Here is a 25,010-nt window from a genome sequence, read left to right as displayed (position 1 = left end):
TTAGCGGTGGACATTGTTGGTCCTTTTGATAATTTAGCGCCTTAGTCCAGCCAGTCCAGGTTGCAACTGCTTGGCTTGAACATCAACATTCCCAAAGACCCTTACCAACATTCTTAAAAAAGAATGCTGCACTTTAAAGGAGAAAATACAACACAACTATGGTGGAGTAAGCTTTTGGCTGCACATGTAAAATCTTGCATGATAAGTAAAGAAACATTAACAATATAGCATGTGTATCCTTAGTAGCTGGATTTCCCCGATAACCGTAAAAAAATCAATACAAAAGTTTGTTTCTGAAGCAGTAAAATACAAATAAAAGATGGTGATTATGTTATTCGTTGTGCAGCTTATTGTCGACGTCAGCATTTGCCATATAAACGATCACCTAAAATCGACTGCCTAGTGTGAATGCAACTAACGAAAAGGGAGGAGGGAGAATCCAGTAGAGCATCAAAGGGCTGGGCGAGAAGGGAGGGGGGAATGCGAGGAGCCAAGGACCCAGAAGGGGGAGGAGGGAAATGCGAGCAGCGCTTCAAAGGGATAGGCTAAAAGGGACGGGGGAATGCAAGGAGCACAGGAGCCTTAATGAGCATGAGGAATGCCATATGGCATCTCTGCTCAAGCGCACGCCCGAGCACATGCACTGCAAGCTGTAGCCGGCGCATTTTTTGAAGCCCTTCTTACTTAAGGTCTGGCCAGAACATCGCAAGCGATGGGTCAGGATCGACCTAAAAACGTATAGACCTCCACAGGAAAAAACTCACTTGGTGTGGGGGCCATTACTTATTTTTTTCTTCGAAAAAAATCCTGATTTAAGAGTTTGTTTTTGAATTATATAAAAACTTTGGAAAAGATTAAAGGCCGGCTCTAATTTGATGATGCCATTCGTCCAACCTTTTCAATATTGGCGGGAACCGGGTTCCTGACAAGGTATAAAGATGTCAGTCAACAGGGCCGGTGGATATCTCTTATTTTGGCGCATGGAGTAAAGGCAGGGTGGCAGACATAAGTGCTCCCCCACCTTGTCTGACCCTAAATCTGTTTGCACATTTTGCAGCCTCCTATCTTATAATGTCTGTAATGCAATTTAAAATAATAACTTGCTTCTTGACAGTGCTTTTAGAAGCAGGCTGGGCAATCGTAGCACAACAAATACACGCTACTGTTCCCCAGTACACTTACCTTTTAGCCTAATGGTCATTGCAAGCTTGCAGTTGAGCCAGACTCTGTTCTGTGTGTCTGGTCGTCGCATCAAGTCAATTTTTGAAAAATGTGTCCGAACAGTGCAAGGTACAACACCATTTTTCAGTTATCTTGCCTACGTGTTTTTCAAACTGGATTATGGAAACCCGTCTGTATCTTGCCTAAGTGCTTTTAAAACTGTTTTATGGAAACCCATCCGTATAAACAGTCCCTGAGATTCAAGTTTGGGAGGGACCTGTCCAGTCTCAGACCTGGCAGTAATTGAAAACCAACTTTGAAAGTGGTCCTCAAAAATGATTGTAAAAACCCCTAAGGCATTTCTTGTCAGAGACGCAATCCCTGTTTACAGTTAAAATATTTTACATCATACGGCGTTCCCTAACCGCGTTTTCTTTTTTTTCTGTAGTTTTTTTAACAACATCTGACTCTTGTGTAGTGCGTAGGTTGAACTGAGTACCTGGAGGTGTCTGAGTGAGTTCAGGTTGCATGAGTGTTTGTGATGGCTCACAGTTCAGAGCGCTGAAGTTTAGGCGGAAGGCAGCGAGTGCGAATTTCTCAGTGGGTCATAAATGTGTGCATATGTGCTTACCCAACCCTCCAATGCACACAGAGCCGTGGTGGTATGTCAGATCATTATGGGAAAGTGTGAGCTTTGCAGCTGGAACATTTCAGAAAGATAGGAGATAAGAGGTGTTAGAGTCCAACAAAGTCGGAGACATTCAGAAGGCACCTTCCACGGACCTTAGTAATGTTTAACTAAAGTCTCATGCTTTCAGAAATATTGTCAGTTCTAATTATTTACAATGAAATCATTCTTTTGATTACTTTAGTTGATACAGATAATAAGCATTGGCAAAGCCCGTAGCTTTGGCTTTAGCTTTGGCTTTTTTGTGTCGGCTATATGTGTTGGTTGTTGTATGATAGGTCTGGATGCAATAAAAGAAAACTCAGTGTGCCAACCAAATAGTGGTCAGATGGCACGCTGTATGAAGGGCAGGGTTTTAGTTTATACGTTTTCAGCCACTCTCCTAATTTCATATGCTCTGCCGCTTGTAAAGTATTCCTTTATGCCTTTTTGGCCACAGCACTTTTAGAGACCACACTCCTTTTTCATTCCACTTAAAGCACTAAACAGTACTCAAGTATGCAGCCCACCTGGGATATTTCAGATTGTAAAATGTCCAGTTCTGTGCAAACCTATGTTGGTGGCAGTGCCGTTGTCTCAGGCGTATGCTACCCTATCAACAGGCGTGGTGCGTCCATTGGGGCGTAGGGGCGTAGCCCCACTAAGCCCCATGGACCCACCGCGTCATCGCTAAAATACAAATAAAAATATTAAAATAATCGCGCTACCCACCAGCCGGCCCGCGCATGCGCAGATTGTTTCCCCTGTGCAGTTCCCCTTAGAGAGAGGACCAGGGGGCGGGCCGCAGCCCCCAGGGTTGCACAGGGCGACTGGGCGAGCAGTCTTGGTGCCCCCCCAGCCAGGGTTCCTGTAAAGAACAAAAAGGGGTCAGGTATCTTACGGTCAACTATGACTACCTGCACTGATAGCCATATAAACGAGAAAAAAAATCAACGGAAATATCGAGTGTTAAAAGAAACGTGAAGGATATTCAGTGGCTTACACTCAGATTTCTCTCTGTTGAGTTTGTACCCAGACACCTGGGCATACTGATCTATAGTGTCCATTAAAGCGTTTATAGATCTTTCTGGATCTTCTGTTACAATGAGGACATCGTCCGCGTATGCTGCTAGTTTAAAAGATTCTCCCTCTACAGGCGTTTTTCCTTTTCCCTGTCTTTTCCCATCCCCCCATGTGTTTTTCACTCTGCACCATGTATATATGTCTTTATTTTCAATAAAAAAATACTGAAATAAAAAAAAAGAAACGTGTAAAGGAAGAGAAAAGACATAGAAAAGAGGGAAAGGGAATGAAAAGAGGGAGGGAACAATCGCAGTGAAGGGAAAAAAGGAAGGAAATAATGTGATAATGAAAACAGGAAATGAAGAGAGATTGTGGGGAATTAAAAAAGCATGAGTGGGAAACGGATGGATGGAAACATGCTGGTGTTTCTATATTAAAACGTTTTCAGACCTTCATTAAGGCACTTCACAGGTGCAGCAGAAGCAGCTCAAGCTCCCCTTATTTGCATGGGGGCACGAGCAGGTGGCGGTAAGTCATATGACACCTATCTTGCTGTTTGGCCAACAACAAAATGCATTTGACTATTTCTAGGTCTCTCTTTTAACCAGAGCTGGAAATGGGAAACAAGCACTGGCAAAGCCAATACGTTTTGCCTATGCAATGCAATGTTTTTAGACATGCTCGCTGTGGTGCAATATGCAAATTAGCTTACGCCTCACCACTGTCAAATGTCACCAGCCGCCCCTGCCTATCAAGGGAGGCACTTTACACTAATACTTCACTTTTATTGTACTTTTGCATGTTTTTGTCACCTTAAGTCCGCCCCACGAGAGCGTGGAAGTTCACCTGTTGCAGCCAACTGGGGAGGTCATGCGCTCGTGCTTCTTCGTCACTCGTACACTTCTGAAGAGATCCATTGTTTTGGATGCCCCACAAGGGGCTGACCTTCACCCTCTGGCTGCCAACCTCCATCCCAGGTATGCAGCGTCCCACGCCCTTGTTTGCACTGGTTAGCTGGCCTCTCTCTGTCGTGAAACACCTCACAATACTGCCTTTGTTTTTCAAGGGACTGTGCTGTGTGAGAGGGCTTGAGACGGGTGCCTTTCCCACAAGCCAACAGGACCGACTTTTTCGACAAATGGTTTTTTACACAACCTGCCCGAGGAGCTTAAACGTCAAACTTAGTCTGTTCTGCTGTCTGTTCGCTATTGTCGGTAGAACATGCAGCCACCCTCTTTACACGCTAAGGAGTCTTCTTTTTACTCGGCACCTCATTATTACTGGCTCGGAACGATTCTGCAGCGTCATTTCTCCTAGCATATAAACAAACATTTTAGACGGGAGTGAGTTTCAGGCTCAGGTACAATGGGGCAGATTTATGTTAACTGGCGCATCCCCAGGGATGCGCCAGTTAATGTGCGCCACAGTGCGCCGCATTTACAATGCGGCGCACCAACGGCACAGATGCGTGACGCATCTGTGCCGTAAAGGTGGCGCATTGCTGGAGTTGCAGCTCCAGCAATGCTCGGGGGTGCCCCATCTTCACAATGCTGCGTCAAGCAGGGTTTTGACGCAGCATTGGCCTGAAAGTGACTGAGTGAAATCTTATAGATTTCACTCAGCCACTTTTAGGAGGCGTTCCTGCGCAGGTACGCCCCCCCCCTGCGCAGGAACGCCTCCTTACGGCGCAGGGCTTTACAACGTGACGCATCTCCTAGATGCGTCACGTTGTAAATAGGGCGCATTGTTTGCACCGCCGTTGCGTCAAATAAAGTGACGCAATTGCGGCGCAAAGAGGCGCAAGGGCCTCATAAATCTGCCCCAATGTGTTTTCTGTGAAATAACCCCCCTGAGCCTGTGAGTCGAGGCCCAAAGTTAAACTTTCTATCTAGTGAAATATCTAGATCAGATGTAGGTCCTCCTTCCCCTTTTGAAGTGATGGTTTTATTCCTTGTAACTGCTGAATATCCCCCGTCTAAAAGGACTGGTTAAGTAGAGATGTATTTAAAAAAAAAAAAAGCCTACAGCACCTGGTATTCCCAGGCAGTCTCCTATCCAGGTACTAACCAGGCCCGACCCTGCTTAACTTCTGAGATCAGACGAGATCAGGTGCTTTCAGGGTGGTATGGACGTAGGCTAGTAGAGATGTGTTACAAATGCTTTCTAATGGATTACGGAAGATTTGCGGGGAAAGACAGGACTGGGATTTGTGTTACTAAGGATTTTTCCTGGCAACAGTGCTATTGGCAGTGGGGTCATTAATGTATGCTGAGGAGAGATGGGAGGTACTTGTCATGTTTTGATCTGGCCTTCTAGAAATTCTTGTAGCATAAAAACCTATGTTACATTTACCGTGAGCTTGGAGCCCCCCCCCCATGGCTTACTATTGGTCGGCTTTGTCTCTCTCATTCGCTCGCTCCTTATTCAAAGGCTTGCCTTCTCCTCTTTTGTTTGTCCCTCTCCTGGAGCGTTGCCCCTCACCTGCAGTTGGCAAACTTCTACTTTTCTGGGGTCTGTGGCGTGCATTTTAGGAGTTTTTGCTTCTGCAGGTATGATGACATTTCCCTTTTGAATATTAGTAAAACTGCACTCAAATTATCAGTACCTGGCTTTAATAATGAATGTGCTGTCTGAGTGGCTCCAATGAAATTTGGCAAAAGGGAAACATTTATCAAGAAACTGCTTCTAGTAAGTAGGTATGTTTATTGTTCCAGCTTATAAACATAAGCCATACAATATAAAAAAGGTAAACATCTCTGAAATTAACACCTTAGGAGCGTCGAACGTTCAGCGCCCAGTGCTGAACGTTCGAATAACGGGTGCGGCCCCGTCGCCCAACGGTCGTGCGCAGCACTGGCAAGGGAGTGCTTGCGACGACCGTTGGCCGACGGCAGCACTTAAAGGGTTAATACATTTAAAACCCACAAAGTTAATACATCGGGGTTTCTCTATCTAGTGTGACTACTAAAGTGCCAAATCCTTGAATCCAGTACTTTGCTCAGTCATTCATCACACCGAATTACAATAATTATTAGCGGAAAGCTTCGGAATAAATACTATCATACTTATAAAAAGGGTTTAAAATACACAAAATGAATACACCTAGGATCAGCAAAATTAACACTTTAGGGCTTCCCCATACGCTATGCCTAGGCAAACATTCAGCATAACCAACCATAAACAGTATTAGCTGCCAAATAGCTTGTAGACATGGTACAACCACACCCAGGACGTAATTGAACTTCTCTGAATTTCTGCTAAAGCGCTGGGGGTAAGGAACCTGTTGTTTGAGCATCAGTTCATCACATCTGAATAAAATGAATAAAAACGAGAGGATACAATAGCAAGCCTGTGGCACACTTGTCCAAATCAACCTTAAATGTGTGATATATCCAGCCTGGAAAACTCAACACCATTTCAGAATAGTACTAAACCAGCTCTATACCACCGAACACTAGCCATTTACTAAATCGGTTTTTAAAAAGTGGAACTCATGACGCTACCGTTACCAGAATAGCAAGAAACGACCACATGTGTTAATGGCATGTACATGGGATCCCCTAAGTACTGACCCCACAGGCTACGACTAATGGATCCTCTAAGTACTGACACCACAGGCTACGACTAATAGATGCCCTAAGTACTGACACCACAGGCTACGACTAATGGATGCCCTAAGTACTGACACCACAGGCTACGACTAATGGATCCCCTAAGTACTGACCCCACAGACTACGACTAATGGATCCCCTAAGTACTGACACCACAGGCTACGACTAATGGATGCCCTAAGTACTGACACCATGGGCTACTACTAATGGATGCCCTAAGTACTGACACCACAGGCTACGACTAATGGATGCCTTAAGTACTGACACCACAGGCTATAACCAATGGATGCCCTAGGTACTGACACCACAGGCTACGACTAATGGATGCCTTAAGTACTGACACCACAGGCTATAACCAATGGATGCCCTAAGTACTGACACCACAGTCTACGACTAATGGATCCCCTAAGTACTGACACCACAGGCTACGACCAATGCATCCCCTAAGTACTGACACCACAGGCTACGACCAATGGATCCCCTAAGTACTGACACCACAGGCTACGAATAATGGATCCCCTAAGTACTGACACCACAGGCTACGATTCATCTAGAAAGTGACAGCCAGACAGACACATGCTACACTTATGCAGGCGCTTCCAACAACACCGGGCCTGATAGGCTCTGCACTAGCTACTAATTGCTACACATACCTCTTGCAGAGCCCATTTTAATGTTCACTAGATGATCCATGGCTCAGACCGATTTTACTTTAAACCAAACTCAATATTTACCTCTGTAGGATAAGATCTTGAGTTGCATCCTCTCAGGGGCGGCCTTAGGCATGTGCAAGCTGTGCACCTGCACAGGGCCGCCAAACCCCAGGGTCCGCCACACCAATATATATCCTTAATATAATAATCCTCTGAGGATAGATACATATTTGCGTGGCGGTCCCTGGCAGGGATTTGGCGGCCTCCGGCTCTGTTCTATTTCCAAACACCCTGACCCCCCCCTCTTCACTGGCCTCAACACCTGCATTCCTCCTGGTTCCTGATGGCTTCTTTTTTTTCCCTACCCACTGCTGGCCCACTGGTACATGCATATATAACATTGCAAGCAAAATGAAGAGAATTCGAGTACACAAATCTGGTTATTTGAAACGAAAGAGAAAGGGGGTTCAGCAGGCTTTCGTAGCGTCACAGGAAGGAGCAATCCTGAACTTTATCACCCAAGGGAAACCTAAAGAAGGAGAATCCTCCAGCCAGAGTACTCCTGATGCACTAGGTAAATAGGCGCTGACGACCATAAACAAGAACAAAAAAATGATGATATCCATGAGCAGAATGATACTCGTGGCGGCCCCTGGCAGGGATGTTTCCGGGCAAAGAGGCCACCGATTCTTTCTCTGTGGGGGGGCTGTGGGTCCGGGGCCCCTGTCATGGCCCTGGCATTGCAGCTGTCTGTGAACAAAATAGAAAATGGGGCGACCTCTCACCCCATTTCCGGGCGCACAGCGAAAATATGCCATTTGTGACAGCAAGTTAATCCAGATTTGTTCAATGTTTATTCAGTTCATCAAAGGTTTCACACTTTCCAAAGTACATCCGTCGTCACATGAGAAACATCTTACACAGGTCACTGTAACCTTAAATGCTGCGAAAATGCCAAAAGGCCTTAGTCGGTAGCTGGTAGTGTGCGTAAGTAATCCTCATACGTGTATCCTGGTAACCCAATGCATTTCAGGCCTTAACCTAGCCCTTCGTCGGGGGTATTCTACAATTTTAGATGCAAAACATTCTCAGTCATTCAAATGTATTGCAAATATTAACCACATAAATCCTCTCGCCGTTTAACGTTTTCCCGCTAATAGTGGTTTAAAGTACCACTTATTCAGTAAATGCCCAAATCTATTTCGCAAGTGTTCCCTCATGTCTCTTACCTTTAGTAGTGATTTTAAAATACCAAGAGTTCATGCTACCCAATTTTGCATATCCCGTTCTAATTTGTGTAAGAACGACATCTAATCTCTCCGCCTCATTACCTTCAAGAGATGTATCCATTCGCTTCACGGGCGATTCGCCCACTAAATCCCCTCTGCAGTGTGTGTTTCCAGCACCAGTAGTTATATCCCCGCCCTAAAGTGACACTTCTCAATCTCCGTTTGAACCTCTTCACTTAACCCTCTGTTTCCCGTCACTATTACTTTAAAGAGTTGAAATACTCCTACCCATATAAGCCACTATGAACTGTAACCTCATCTAGATATTCCCCCATCTCTTCCTGTCTTAATTGCAGCCGTCTGTGCCAGTCCCTCACGTCGTGTGTCACAATATACCCTCCTCCTCCTAAATGTTATAATTCTGAGACGAATTCGGAAGGGTAGGAGTAGCTGCAGGTACCGGTCATCTAACGCCTTTTCTGGATGTTTTATTAAAACACCTTCCTGAGCTCCGGGGGGCTCCACCCCACCCGGACCCCCTCTTCCGGGGCCCCCTACCTACGCTCCCTGCCCAGGGCCGCCATGAGCCTAGAGCCGCCCCAGATCTTCTTAATCTTACTGTGTTCTGAAAATCCCACATCGGCCGTGGTACAGACATTCATGAAATGCTCTGCCTGCACAAATAACAACCATCTAGAATTCCGTGAAGCAAGAACCACAAGGCTGTCCCCTAATATTGGAACTGGATTTGGCAAGCACCACTTCAAAGATTGCTTAGTGTATAAGTAACCTCATCTCCAAGTCATTACTTTTCAATTAAAAGTGCCGCTAGAGGCCTACTCTTACATCGTTGGAACACACATCTGAAACATGCGATCTATACCTAACAGTTTACATATAGGTTCTACTTAAAACCCACCCTCTAAAAACCATATATGACAAACTTAACTACTTACATAATGATCAAGAAAGCACTTTGTGGGTCTTGTCACAGGTTTAAAGCAGCATACTAAAGTATTCTGAAATACAATTGAATGCAATATTTAGATTCCTTCACTGTGGTCACACTTCGAATGGCCAGGCTCGGTCAGTAGCTCAAGAATTATGGGAATATTTAATATGTTCTGCCAAGATATCCTGTAAAAAAGTACACAATTTGGCCGTATTAGTAAATCATTTTTTATGATTTAAACAAATTCACACAGGACACCTCCAAGAAAAAACATAAGAGCAGATGTTTAGTAAAAACCCTCTCCTCTTGAAATTCCAACAGATTGAAATGATACCACAGTAAACACCACAACGGTCCAGTGAACTTTAAAAGAGGCCATCGGTGGCTGTAGGCAACGATCAACTACTTCAATACTAGAACAATTCCAATGTCACCAAGCCCTCATCCTACTGCAGTCTCCTCCCCAGACAATCACCACTCCCCAAATCAGGAGCCAAGCAGCTCCATGCCCTAATACCAAACCCACAACTGGAAACAGGTAAACAAACAGACCCCTATTAACAAGACTCTTCAATACATAGCCATACATGAAGGATTTAACTGCATCATCCTGGGTGAGCACATTGTACTTGCCCTCAAGGGTAAATTTAAGTTTGGCAGGAAAGTGAAGAGTAGACCATAACCCTTGAAAGTCTATTTGTTTATTCACTGCCAACAGAGCTTTTAACTTTTTGTGGCAGATCTGGGAACAGCACAACGTGTCTTTCGTCCGCGTAGGCCTTCTCACAATCTGTTCTTAAACGTGTGAAGACCATAAGAGCACTTTTCCCATGCCACATCGAGTCTGTTTGCACCTCGAATCCTTAGCTGAACTCCCAATGCATTCAAGTCAGGGGGCACTGCTTTGCATGAGGTAACTCTAAAAGACTTCGAAACACTCTCTCCAGTTCTAATCTTAGGTTGGTTTCAGGGATCTCCAAAGGTGCCCACTGGCCTCAAAGTTTGGCACATCTCTGTATGTTCTTCAAGGTCTCCTGTCCATAAACTAGCTGCAGCACACTTTCTTGGACACACTTTAAATTTAAATTCTGCAAGTTTTCAAGGAAGAAGGTGTCAAAGCACAGCTCCACTTTCTACACAGCCTGCTCAAAGCCCACCAGGCGACCAGTGAAAGTATCCACTTTATTTTGCTTTACAACAGCAGGTGACTATTGGCTGACTGTGGCGTGCATTTATGATCTTGACTAGTGTCCTCTTGCTCTCTTTGAGAGTTCTGTGGGCTTAGCTGAGATCTGCAAAGATTCCAGAAGGGACAGTGTCCTCTCACAAATCTCTGAAGTCACCACTAGCTCCTCCACTATGAACCAGTTCAGGCTGCCAGGGCTGCTAGAAGCTGAGGCCCATCACTGACATCTTGACTTCCTGCAAGCTCTTTCCCTTTGGTCATGGTTTTTCCTGGGGGGGAAATCTCATGGTCCATTTATTAAGTGAGTTCTAACTTTGTTTGCTCTGTATGATTGGGCAAGGGAACACAATGTCCAACCCTCCTTGAATATTAAAAAGCCACCACCCCATTCCAGCTGCTGCCCACTTAGGAGCACCCACATTATGCCCTATTTCCTCCTCATTACAATAAAATAAAAAACATACAACGTTTTCCCACAATATAACAGTTTACAATATACACGGTCTCACACCCACCACATCTCACCTCAAGTCACCCATCCAACATATAAAAACCCAAATAATATGCAGTCTTTTCCTCTAATAACCCACAACATAAATCTCTTCCCCCCACCACATAGTATCCCAAATATATCAAGCCTCCTGCCCACACTATCATTATCTGAAACATATCTATCTAATCTGTTCCCATATAAGAACCCAAACATGCCTAATCTCCGGGCCCCGGTATAACAACCCAACATTTTCTGTGGATCTTGTTGACAGAACCATTTGCATGTGTATCTGTGTTTTTAAATTTTTTTAAAAAACTTTTAATCATTGGTCTTTAATCATTTGACATTACAGAGTATATTGCAGTAGGTTTACATTGTCCATGTGATTTCATTGGGTACATCTTACCGTACATTGTTAGTGATGGTATTTCATGTTTAGTAACAGACAGTGCAATTTTTTATTTATTTATATGCTCATTCATCATGCTCCGTTTGCTCTTTCTACATGTAGTTATTCTTACTGTAAGTCAATATCTCCCATACGTTCTTAGCACGAGTTTAAGAAGAGAAAGTATCAGAACTCTTCAAATGAACAATCTACAATTGTCCCAAGTTTTGGTCTCAAGCATATCCAGTGTGGTGTGCATGGGTGTGATGCGTGTGTTAGTCTTCAGCTATTGTCACAGTGCAGGGACCTTTTTGTCTCGTACCATCCAGACAGATCGGTCAAACAGACTTTTGTTCTTTTGTTGGAACTGCACTTGTTAATGTAAGGAAGCATCTCCCTACTGTCCCACAACCTCTAAAAAACGGTCACCACATCCGTCCATTGGTCAGCCTGTGGTGTCCTACGGATCTCTCTGTGCTCCTCCCCAAGGGCTGCTCACTCCGCCTGCGCCCAGCTTCCCACTTCTGTCTTCAATCAATCAATCAATCAATCAGAGCATTTATATAGCGCACTACTCACCCAGAGGGTCTCAAGGCGCTGGGGGGAGAGGGTCCGCTACTGCTCGAACAGCCAGGTCTTGAGCTGCTTCCTGAAGGCGAGGTGGTCTTGGGTCAGGCGAAGGTGGGTCGGAAGGGAGTTCCAAGTCTTGGTGGCCAGGTAGGAGAAGGACCTTCCTCCTGTGGTGGCTCTTCGGATGCGGGGGACGGCGGCAAGGGTGTGGCTGGTTGATCGAAGTTGGCGTTTGGGAGCGCAGAAGTTGAGGCGGCTGTTGAGGTATCCTGGGCCTTGGTTGGTTAGGGCTTTGTGTGCGTGGGTGAGGAGCCGGAAGGTGATTCTTTTGTTGACCGGGAGCCAGTGCAGGTCTCTCAGGTGTCCGGAGATGTGGCTGCGGCGGGGGATGTCCAGGATGAGTTGTGCTGAGGTGTTCTGGATCCGCTGGAGTCTCTTCTGGAGTTTGGCGGTGGTTCCGGCGTAGAGGGAGTTGCCTTAGTCCAGACGGCTGGTGACGAGGGCCTGGGTGACCGTCTTCCTGGTCTCGGTGGGGATCCATCGGAAGATCTTGCGTAGCATGCGCAGGATGTTGAAGCACGACGAGGAGACGGCGTTGACTTGTCTGGTCATGGAGAGGGAGGAGTCCAGGATGAAGCCCAGGTTGCGTGCGTGGTCTGTTGGTTTGGGTGCGCTGCCCAGGGCCACCAGGAGTCGTCCCAGGCGGAGGGTGAGGATCCTAGGATGAGGACTTCCGTCTTGTCCGAGTTCAGTTTCAGGTGGCTGTTCGACATCCATTTGGCTACGTCTGTGATCCCTTCGTGCAGGTTGGCTCTGGCGGTGGTGGGGTCGTTGGTGAGGGAGAGGATCAGCTGGGTGTCGTCGGCGTAGGAGATGATGTTGAGGTTGTGCTGGCGTGCGATGGCTGCGAGGGGGCTCATGTAGACGTTGAAGAGTGTCGGGCTGAGCGAGGAGCCTTGAGGAACGCCGCAGATGACTTCGGTGGCCTCCGATCTGAACGAGGGGAGGCGGACTCTCTGTGTCCTTCCGGCGAGGAAGGAGGTGATCCACCCCAGTGCCTTCTCCTGGATTCCGACGTTGCTGAGGCGCTGTACTAGGGTACGGTGGCAGACAGTGTCGAAGGCCGCGGAGAGGTCCAGGAGGCCGCTGTTTCTCCGTTGTCGAGCAGGGCTCGGATGTCATCGGTAGCTGCGATCAGGGCGGTCTCGGTGCTGTGGTTGGCCCGGAAGCCAGACTGCGAGAGGTCGAGGGAACCGTTCGTCTCGAGGAAGGCGGCCAGTTGCTTGTTGACAGTCTTCTCGATGACTTTTGCCGGAAACGGGAGTAGCGAGATGGGGCGGTAGTTCTTGAGGTCGGTGGGGTCGGCTGATGGTTTCTTGAGTAGAGCGCTGAGTTCGGCGTGCTTCCAGCTCTCCGGGAAGGTGGCGATGTCGAAGGAGGTGTTGATGATGTCCCGCAGGTGTGGTGCGATGACAGCGTCGGCCTTTTTGAAGACGTGGTGAGGGCAGGGGTCTGTCGGAGATCCGGAGTGGATGGAGTTCATCGTGCGGATGGTGTCTTCGGTGCTGATCGGGGTCCAGGCGCGGAGGGTGGTGGTGGGGGGCGGTGGTTCAGTCGCGGCGTGCGTCGGTTGAGTGCTGAAGCTGTTGTGTATGTCCGCGATCTTGTTGTGGAAGTAGGAGGCGAGGGAGTTGCAGAGGTCTTGCGAAAGGGTGATGTCGTTGTTTCCGGCGTTGGGGTTGGAGAGCTCTTCCACCTGTATGGGGCCGGCCATTGGAATTTTTCCAGTGGTTGTGCAAAATCTCTGCAGGCCATTCCCAGAGTTAGTTCCAGAGATCTATTCCCCGGCTTCTTCTTGGGCTGACTGCTGTTCAACCCCAGAAAGCATGTCTCTACCTTAAGTAGCTGATGTCTTACCAAAGTGGGCTCTTGTGCCTCGGTGATTTGCAACTAGAACTTCCCAAAGATTGGGCAATAATCCCAAATCATATGCAAAAAGTATGCGTCAGCGTGTGTGCGGTGGAGGCATCTCAGGTCTGTAGTGTTCAACATCACATTTAGCGTATGAGGGCAAGGTAAGTGTAGAGCAGGTAGTTAAAGTGTGCAAATTTGAGGCAGGTATTACACGTGTATGTGTACGTGCACACTTGCGCTTTTTGCCATTCCTTCCCCATGAATTATCTACTGATATAGGCCTCTCACTTAACCCAAGGGGTTGGCGTATTGTCCGCTGGCATAGCCTCCGCTATTTTTTATAACCATGAAATGAAGTGGCTACCATGTCCAAATGTTGTCACTGTTTGCAGAAGTTCATGGTTGGGGGTTATGGATCCGTATCCCCGAACAGTCAGCACAGTGCTTGCACCACTGCTCCATATACTAGAAGCTGGCCTTCCCTGAGGCTGCTCCCTATAGTCGTCTCCTCCAGTGTGCTTAACCGCATCGCTGCGGCGGCTTTTCCCGCTGTGTGCGGCATTTTTAAAATTACCCCGTTACATGACGAGCTCAGCTCGTCATCAGCACACGGCACGTAAGCCTCATGACGAGCTCAGCTCGTCATCAGCATCGAAGTGGTTAAAGAGCACCTGAAGGAACAGTCAGCCAGTGTGTAATGTCTGCCTCTGTTCAGGCTGCCATTCTGCGGACCGTCAGTGGCACCACAGGAGCATACAGTGGAGCAGATCCCACCCAGAGTGTTGCCCCCGTCCAGCGACAAAGGGCAATGTGAAGGAACTTTGGTTTACGGGTCAGTATTGTGGATGTCCCCAACATCATTGCTAGTATCATCTCCTCTTTGTGCGTGGCGCCTAATTCTCTCAGCTCCACTAAGCCTAGGACTGCCAACCCTCTGGCCAGTCATTGTAGGTGTGCTGAGCAGTAATAGCTTTAAAAGTCTGAATCTCCCAGTCCTCCCTTGTCTGTCGGTCACTAAAGCGTGCGCACCTGTACCCATTTCCACTGTCCACCCCAGATTTTTTCCTTGAGCATGATATTCAAGGTTCAGGACCAGGCTTTTGTGATCCACACCATCAAATTTGCCAAAAAAGTAAAGGACTCTAGTTAACATGATCAATTTTGTTAGGGCTATCCTAGTCATTATAGGCAGCTGAAGCATCTGCCAAAAAGGTTGTGCTGCACCAAAGAACACAAATGTCCCTCTATCATATCCGAGTCTGCGTGGTATACCCTAATCCCCAGGTATTTAAAAGCTCTACACACCCACTGGATTTCAAGCTGCTGCACAACGTATGGGGAACCCGCGAGGTCCGGTGATAACAGGGACATCCACGTTTTCTTCCAGTTAGTGCGTAGTGTGAACCCAGAAACTTGTCCAACATCTTCCAGTAAGTTAACACATCACGGGATACCCATCTGGGCCTCTTGCAGGTAGAGGAGCATATTCATGTACATCATTTAGGGGTCCCAGTTGTGACCCCTGACTTGGCCCCTTGCAACCCCTGGCACTGCCTTTGCAACCCCTGGCCTGGCTTGGCCAGGAATACTGGGGCAGCTCGTCCTTATGGATGTCGGTAGGGGCTCCACTTGCCGTGTTTTTCGTCAGTTTTTTTTTATTTCAGTAACAGTAAATACTGTCATATTATTGACTATTAGTGTAATAAAAAATGCAGTACAGTTAGCTGAAATATGACCCTGTCCTGCAGCTGAGGCAAGTAAGAAATGCTTTAAAATGCACGTGGTGCGCATGTTTGCGGGTGAGAGTGTGCTTATGCACGAGAGAGTGTTTGTATGTGTGAATATATGTGTATGTGTAAGCATCTGTGTGTGAGTGAAAATAAAGATCAAAAGGGGTGTCATGTCATTTCCGCTACCCCTGGCATTTAAGTGAGTTGACATCCATGAGCACATTATCTGCATATACTCTCCATCATGGAGATAGATCCCCCTAGTGTGGCCTTCAGTGCGCACCATGCTTGAGAATGGTTTGAAAGCTTACAAAGAGCCGCCCTGTCTTGTGCCCCTGTGTATCTCAAACGGGTGTGAAATGTAGCATCCTATGCGCACCCATGTTTGCGCACCTGCATATAGTAACATAACCCATCTTTCCCCTAGGTACATTATCAACATGACATCCTGCAAGCAATTCCACATCAGCATATCAAACGCGTTCCTGATGTCCAAGGATAACACCGCTACCCCGATATGGAGGGCTTGAGGCATGTCAGTTAGACCATGGTATAAACGTCTAATATTAAAGGAGGTAATGTGCCAGTCTGATCCTCATGTACTGAGACAGGAAGATGGGGCAGCAACTGATTTGCCAAGACCTTACTGAGGATTTTATAATCTAAATTTAACATTGACATGGGTTGGTAGGCCGGTACAGTCGTAGTGTCCCCTGAGAGCTTAGGTACAGACAACACTAGGAGCTTTCTGGTTGTCGCCGGCAGAGATCTGCAGTTCACTGCATTTGCGTACATATCAGCCAGTTTCAGGGCCTGGAAAAATGCAAAGCTTTGGGAGAACACGGCTGGGAGGCCGAATTTTCAAGGGGTCTTGTCGCACACCAACTCTTTGATGGCTGTCCTAATTTCGGGTTATGAGATAGGGCTCCAAGTGCTTGCCTGTCCTCCAACATTAAGCCTGGTAACACCACCATTGCGAGGAAAGCATCCATTGCCTTACTCCTCATAGGCTATAGCCTCTCCTACAGGCACCAGGCGGGATCTTTAAAGGCCTCAAGTATCTTCTGTTGTGCATGCAACATTTCTCCACCCGGGCAGACGATCGGGGCAACAGGGTATCATCTGGACAGACCAACTATGATAGTAGCCCCCGTGGAGTGGGCAGCTGTCAGGTAGTCATGCCGCTTCAAAGAACAGAGCTTTTCCAATACCTGTGTGGGTTTGTCTTGCTCTTCCTGCAGCGTGGGCTTAATTTGCGGGTAGCCAGGGAACTCTCGCTCAAGTGGCGATTGCCGTTTTTCAGCGTGGTCAGTTCTGCCCTAATCATTCTCTCTAAGGCCACAGACTGAATTGTGACTAACAACGGGTTATGGTCTGAGACTGTTTGTCTCAGATACTCTGTGCTGGTGGTCTGCACTGTCAAGTCACTGGAGCAAATCCCTTTGTCTGGGGGTACATGTAGGTCGTGCACTGGAGAATTGAAAGAGTATTCTCTGCAGGCCACATTTTGCACTCTTCAGACAGCTTGTAAAGCTCAGTTGCCTATCAGATCCCTGAAGCCCTGTTACAACCATATTGCTGGATAATCTATGAGGGGAGGGACAGGCTTGTCCAGGGCGGTATCTGCTACACAGTTATTGTCTCCATCAGTAATACGGATTGGTGTCACTACAACGCATGCTTTTACATCGCATGCCTTTACAACGCGGTTTTTACCACGCAGTCCATTACAACGCATAATGCTTTTAGGCGCTGGATAGTGAATTATTTAATTTACTATTCCAACTCCAGTCCCCGTGGATAGCAGGGAAGGTGTTGGATAGTAAATTAAATATATTCCCTATCCTAGAGCGCCCCCCAGCGCAATGCGCTGTAATGTTATGCGTTGTAATGGTTGCGATGTAATGGTAGTGCGTTGTAAAAAATGCGTTGTAAGTGATGTTCCCCCAGTAATACCTGTGTGTCAGGATCAGCAGACAAGATGTGGGAGAGGGATCGAAGACATGTGGCTGCCTTACATTAGGGGCATAAACACAAACAGTGATTATCCTGAATCCGTTAAGGGGATCCCAAGGCGCACCCAATTTCAGAGAACGTAAAATACCCATAACATGAATTTGTCTCCTCCACTTTCACTGGAGTTTGGTTGCCTCAGTTCTCACCAGATGTGCCTCTTGGAGGGGCGTAACATCTGCTCCTCAACGACATAAGAAAGACAGAACCATGTACATCTTAATAAGAGACCCCAGTCCTCTGACATTCCAGGATAAGAAAGAGTATATGTTGTCACTCTCTCCATCAGGGAAAGCTTGCAGAACAGCCCTCAGCCCGCCTCCACATCTACAGCAACTGTGCCTTTACATCGCCCTAGGCAGCCACCGAGTCCACCACTGCTTTTCTGCCCCACCACTCTCATGAGCATTTAGAACCAGGAGTACATGCCAAAACTGGGTAAAAACATTAGAACTAATCTAAACTCCCCAGCCCCAGGTCAATGCAGCAACAGCCCTCCATCCAAAACCGAAGATAGCAAACAGTTGTTTATAGCAGACCCATAATTTCTCATGGGTGAAAAGGGGGTACTTGTATGGGTTGGCTGCCACCATGACTGTTCAAGAGGCATATCTCGCCTTCTATATTGTGCAGTCACATCATTAGAGGATTCAGTTCAGGGGCAAGTGGGGGCCTTAATTGCATCTCTCTTTGATGTAGGCGATCCAGACATACATTTTGGTTGTCTATACATCGTCTCTGCCGCTGGTGCTTCGTGGTCGGGGTCCCACTCCCCTGCCATCATTTATACCTGTTTTGCATTTCATAAGCCAGTCCCATGCTTTAATGTGCCATTGAATAACCTGATTTGATCATCTACAGTTACTTTAAGGCACACTTTAGGGCTCATTTTAGGATGCTGTGTCTGTCCTTGTAATGTAAGATGTGTGCCACCATCGGGCCGGGAACCTGTGCTCCCTTTTAAGGGCAAAGAATGGCGACAATCCAGAGTGACGACCTCTTTAGACAACCCGTTTTCGAAGAAGGCGACCTGTCAGCTCCCTTCACCCTCTTGGAAAGTCCAATGATTCTGATGTTATTATGTCAATTGCTTCCCTCAGTCTCTTCTGCTGTACGGTCTAGGACTTCCACCCTTCTAGTCAAGTCAGATACTTTTTCCAGCATTCCCTTTATGTTTGGGTTCATCTCAGTGGCCACTTAAGTGCACTTTACCTTATCCGCTAGTTTACGGTGATCATCTCAGTGAATGCCCAGATCCACCGAGACGTTGTCAATCTTATTCTCTAGGTTCTCCCGGGAGGCATTCACTCAGTTGAGGATTAGGTCCAGTTTATGTTGGGGGGCCGGAAGTTAGGAAGGCACAAAACCCTTCACACTTACGGTGCCACATAGTAACCAATCAAAATGAATGTGTCATATAATGAAATAAAGCACAATTTAATAATATCGGTGGTAACGCTCTTTGCTAAATTAACGCACTTTATTGCAGTATCTTTTATTGTATGGAATTATATTCTTAATTAATCTGTACCAAAGTTTTAAAGTTTTTATTATGTGCTTTTAGTATCCTTTTTGTGATGGACTTGTACTGTTCTTTAATGATTTTGTGTAAGACCTATTCAGAGTTTCAGGTTCACAGTACTCAGGTGATAAAAGAAAATTGACACAATTTGCAAATCCCCTAATAGCAATAGAAGCTAAAAAAAACTCACACTATGCCATAGTGGTCTATTATGTCTCAATAAAGTATGAACGAGATTTGGCCATAACCAGAGAACTCCATTTTTCACATTACCAGGTACATAAGACATCACAGCACAATTTGCAAGCCTGTTTCTACACTTAAAGCATTATTAAGTCTTTTTTGATATTGCCAAATACAAAAACGTAGTAGGATCGATAGTGTGCCTGTTTATACTTTGATAAATATGTAAAGTTTCCCTTTTCATGACGAGCCCATTTCCACATTGCAAAGTATGCAAAATACCAAAGCACCACTGTCTGTTTCCACGTTGCCAAAGCACCATTTGCATGACGCTGTACGATTATGAAAAGCATCCCACTATTATGAAGATGTGCACTTTATGCTTGCTTTGAGGTCCAGTGATTTGAGCAAATGTACTATGAAAAAGTAAGAAAAGTAGAAGTCTTTTTCTTTATTGTTGTATTTCTTCTGAAGTGATGTTAAACCAATTATTGCACTTTATCAGTGGCAACTAAGGAATGAATGAATGTATGTCAAATGTCGCTGAACGTAACCATGTGTCAAATTGGATGGGGTAAACTCCTCTTCGCCGGTGGAGTTCGTGAAGTTTTGCCCACTCCGCGCTCCAAGTGCAGAATTTTGCTAAACTACACCAACTGCGATGAGACAAAGGGGCATATTATCAAGGGGGTTTATCTTCGCTTTTTTGGCTTTAAAAGCCAAGAAAGCGGAGATAAAATTATCTCCCTATTACCTAGCTGTCGCTAACACCAGTTAGCGACAGCTAGTAGGAGATAGCGACCATCTTGGGCCCCGCTTTGCATGTCAGTGATATTTATCACTAATGACATGCAAAGTGGGCGTGCCAAGATGTTAGCGACTGGAAACAGTCGCTAACATCGCTATCTCCTATTACCAACTTTTGGAGATATTCGCGCTAAGAGCGAATATCTCCTAAAGCTAACACCTGCCCCATAGCAGTTCTTAGCCATGTTATCCAATGGGAGGTGGATAACATGGCTAAGAGCATTAGCTCGGTAATGCATGAATATCGCTGACTTTTCAGCGATATTCATGCATTTCGGCCGATTTTTATCGCTTAGGAGATATACCTTGATAATAGCAAGGTTCCTAAGCGATAAAAATCGCCGCAGCTTGGCGATAAAAATATCGCCGCCTAACCAACATAGCGATAATTATCGCCCAAAGTTTTTCTCCGGCATGACTCGCCAACATTAACTTGATGAGCAATGAAAAACGAGTGCTAGACTGCCTTCTGGCGAGATTTCTCAACATGGGCGGTCGCGGCAGGTCGCTTGCTCTTGCGTTGAGAAAGTTGCCGCTTGAATTGCGCAAGCTGCTGCTTGAGTAGAAAATCTACTCAACCGGCAAAAAGAAGCAGAGCCTCTGGTGTGCCTGCTGCAGTTCGCATTGATTTTACAGCGCAGAGCAAGCTCCCAGTGCTATAAATCAGCATGAGCTATGTGTAGGACCAGAATTCTGTCGCTGGCGGAACTCCCAGGAGTCTCCCAGAGTTTTTAGGATAACTTTCACACGGTCACCCGATGAAGAGATGATATCACACCGTGAAAGACAATGTGAGCTGGAAACCCTGCACAGACTGAGTTCACAGCTCGTGTGTTGAGGCGCTGCACAGCTGATGTCAAACTCGGGTTTTGTATGCACACCAGGACCTGTCCTCGACAACAGCCTAAGAAGCTTTCTCAGATTTCTGTTTGTGGTAAATTAATGTGCACCTCGTATATTTATTGAAAATACTGTACTATTGTAAGTCATGAAATAATTGTGCTCGTAGAATTGCCCTTTGGTGGTGAAGGGGATGTAAGAGGATGTGTTTACCAGTGATCAAACTGCACAAATTCCAACTTCTCCACTTACATTGTTGGTCCCTAGTAATTCTTCTCATTTTACTGTGCCTCGTTTTGATTGAGTGTATAATCTGAAAGCTGCTTGAGTCAGATTAGGATGTGTGCTCAATAAAAGCTTCCCTTGTATATGGTTTAAGAGTGAATAATGTCGCTCCACACAGAAAAGGAATATTCGCCACATATACAGTGCCCAGAATCAGAGCAGCAGGGGCGTCGACAAATTTATTTTTAATTTGTATTATTTTTAACAGGTGTCAATGTATTGATGTACGATAGCGTATTATATACAGTGAAACACAAGTGTTCAAGACACAATCAATTTACAATTGGAAAACGCTTTAATGTCTATGTTATTTACAAGTCAGATCTTTTGATGGCTCCACTCGTGTAGTCGTACTGTGGCTCTTGTAGACAAGCTTGATCCCCAACTGGACTCTGGCTCGGCTTTCTTTCTAAATGTAAGTGCGCTTCCGGTAGACGGGATTGCTTCCGCTTCCCACGCTTCCGCCTCGTGTGCCGTGAAGGATGGTGGAGCATTGTCCTCTGGCGTCGGATGTACCTGTCAGGGGGAGCAGGCTTTGCACCAGTTTAAGCAGGAGCTAAGTAGCTCCCAGCTCCTGGTAACCGCGATCCCCGCCTTCCAAGAACTCGTCTTTATGAAGTGGCCGTGAGTCACGCGGGAGACTGTCTTAACGTTCGTTCAAATGGAAGAAACACGATTGCAGGGAGTTTAAAGGTGTCCTTCCGTGTTCAAAACGTCGAGTAAAACGGGCGAGCATGCTTCCAAAATAGACTGAAATTAGTGGCAGTCATTTTTATTGGTTTTGTTTTATTATAACCGCAAAGGCCAGTGGTGGTAAGCAGAAGCTTTCTTGACAGGCAATTGCTTGTACATGGCATGTAGGGATGGGGCCGAGTTTGTTATTTACCAGTTTCTTAGGCACCTCGTTTTCTCTGCACCAGCATAGTTGACCTTTCAATGATTCCAGTCTCTCAGGAAATTCCCCATTTTTCATTAGACCAATGTGCGTTGACCATTGAGGGTTACTAAACTCTCTACTACAATAGTTTCACTTTCTATGTACTAAATGTACTAGACCTTACAAAGGGGTGTCAGGACCACATGGTTAATCTCCCCAAATAAGAAGACATAGTCAAAAGAGAGGTGATGAAAATAATTAGTAATTTAGATGTGTACGTTGCCTCCCCTAAAGGTTGCATTGGTAAGACATTTCTCACTTGGACCCCTTTTCAGTAAGTTTGCCCATTGCACCTGCGTGTGGACTTAACCTGAAATCTAAGAAGCATTTTTCTTGCAGGGCTACCCTCCAGACCTTTACTCATTATACATTTTCTTGCACGTGAGGGGGAGTCTTCTAACTTGAAATATATGACTTATTCACATTTGTTGGTATTGTGTTTGAAAATGTTATTTGGTTGAACCCTGTCATTGATGGGAATGCACCTATGTCAGCTGATTGGTTCTGTAGCGCTTGAAGTTATATTGTTTTATCTCTTTTATAGGACACAGATCACCACACTGGCATGGCCCTGCTGATTAAAAAAATGTGAGCGCTAATCAACTCTTGATTAAATTACTATTATTAGGGTGTACCAGTATGATTCAGAAGGAAGACTTGATATTGCATTTTGCTATTCTGCCCCAATTCCACTTGTCTTACTGGTTCAATGGACCAGTCAATGTTGTAATAAACCCACTTCTGGACTATAACATTTGGCAACTTCTATTGCATCATTCTCAGCTTCCTTAATGCGTTTTCGGATATCCTGTCAAGGGAGGATTTTACAAATGGTCACAGAAGAGGGGCAAAAAAGTGCCTGCCAATATAAGTCTTATAACGATTGCTTTTATTAATTCCATTTTTAGGTCGAGCATTCAAGACCTCTTGTATATACTTTAGTATATACTTATGTATTAATATATACTTATGTCTATGTACTTTGTGGGCTCTGGAGATCAGCCCTAGGACTTGTCTGCTTCAGCGTAGGGACTTTTTCTGTTCAACTGCCTCTATTTAACTACCTTAATAAACAAGCATTAGAAATGCAATAGGTCTCGCAGCATTAGAGTTAGTGCTTTTAGAATTGTTTATAGGTTTTTTGTTCTAAATCTTTTGCATTTTTTTTTTTTTGTAGGCAATGCAAAAGAATTACAAATCAAAAAAGCAATAAGCAAATGTAAAAGCTTTAACAAAAAATCCTGCGAGACCTATTGCACTGTGTGAGGGGTTGAGGGTGAGTGAGGGTGGGGGTGAGTGAGGTGTTGAGGGTGAGTGAGGTGTTGAGGGTGAGTGAGGTGTTGAGGATGAGTGTGAGTGAGAGTGAGTGTGAGAGAGTGTTATTGTGAGTTAGGGTGAGGGGTTGAGGGTGGATGAGGGTGAGGGTGAGGTGTTGAGGATGAGTGAGGATGAGTGAGGGTGAGTGAGGGGTCGAGGGTGAGTGAGGGTGAGTGAGGGTGAGTGAGGGTGAGTGAGGATGAGTGAGGGTGAGTGAGGGTGAGGGTGAGTCAGAGTGAGTGAGGGTGAGGTGTTGACGTTGAGGTGTTAAGGGTGAGGTGTTGATGGTGAGGTGTTGAGGGTGAGGTGTTGATGGTGAGGTGTTGAGGGTGAGGTGTTGAGGGTGAGGTGTTGAGCGTTATTGAGTGTGAGTGAGTGAGGGTGAGGTGTTGAGGGTGAGTGAGTGAGGGTGAGGTGTTGAGAGTGAGTGAAGTTGAGGTGTTGAGGGTGAGTATTTGAGGGTGAGGGTGTGAGGTGTTGAGGGTGAGTGTTTGAGGGTGAGGGCGAGTGAGGTTGAGGGGGTGAGGTGTTGAGGGGGTGAGGGTGAGGTGTTGAGGGTGTGTCATTGAGCGTGAGGCTGAGGTGTAGAGTGTGAGTGAGAGTAAGAGTGAGGGTGATTGAGTGTTTTAGTGTTAGTGAGGGTGAGGTATTGAGGGTGAGTGAGGGGAAGGGTGATTGTGGGATTGAGAGTTAGTGAGGGTGAGGTGTTGAGTGTTAGTGATGGTGAGGTGTTGAGGGTGAGTGAGGGTGAGGGTGAGTTAGGGGGAGGGGGAGGCGTTGAGGATGAGTGAGGTGTTTAGGGTGAAGTGTTGAGGGTGTGGGTGAGGAATTGAGGGTGAGGGAGGGTGAGTGTGGGTGAATGTTTGAGGGTGAGTGATTGAGGGTGAGGTGTTGAGGCTGATGTTTTGTGGGTGAGTGAGGGTGAGATGTTGATGGTGATTGAAGGTGAGGTGTTGGGTGAGGCGTTAAGGGTGAGTAAAGTTGAGTGTTGTTGAGTGAGGATGAGTGAAAGTGAGGGTGAGTGAGGAGTTGCGGTGAGGTGTTGAGGGTGAGTGAGTGAGGGTGAGATGTTGAGGGTGAGTGAGGGTGAGTGAGTGTGTGGTGTTGAGGCTGAGTGAGGATGAGTGAGAGTGAGGGTGAGTGAGCATTTGAGGGTGAGGCGTTGAGTGTGAGGCGTTGCGGGTGAGTGAGGGTGAGAGTGATTGAGTGTGAGTGAGTGTCAGTGAGGGTGAGGTGTTGAGTGTGAGTGAGGATGAGTGTGAGTGATGGTGAGTTAGGTGTTGAGGGTGAGTGAGGTGTTGAGGGTGAGTGAGGAATTGAGGGTGATTGATGTTTAGGGTAACTGAGGGTGAGGGTGGATGAGGTGTTGAGGGTGAGGTGTTGAGTGTGAGTGAGGTGTTGAGGGTGACTGAGGGTGAGTGAGGGTGAGGGTTGAGGGTGAGGGTGGGTGAGGGGTTGAGAGTGAGTGAGGGTGAGTGAGGGTGAGGTGAGGTGTTGAGGGTGGGTGAGGGTGAGGCTGAGGGGTTGAG

General features: G+C 46.3%; 1 protein-coding gene and 1 non-coding gene across 3 annotated transcripts in view; one reads left to right on the top strand and one right to left on the bottom strand.

Moving 5' to 3' along the window:
• The window catches only part of IGSF9 (immunoglobulin superfamily member 9), a 517,703-nt gene that overhangs the window by 63,850 nt on the left and 428,843 nt on the right, over positions 1-25,010 (top strand). The gene's annotated exons all lie outside the window — the stretch shown is intronic.
• On the bottom strand, positions 4,870-4,988 carry LOC147673991 (5S ribosomal RNA). Its single transcript, XR_015303281.1, has one exon. It is a non-coding gene; the product is annotated as a 5S ribosomal RNA (ribosomal RNA).

This window comes from Lissotriton vulgaris, chromosome 12 (genome assembly GCF_964263255.1).
Source record: "Lissotriton vulgaris chromosome 12, aLisVul1.2, whole genome shotgun sequence".
Classification (NCBI taxonomy): Eukaryota; Metazoa; Chordata; class Amphibia; order Caudata; family Salamandridae; genus Lissotriton; species Lissotriton vulgaris.
This window is presented reverse-complemented; position numbering and strand designations above follow the sequence as displayed.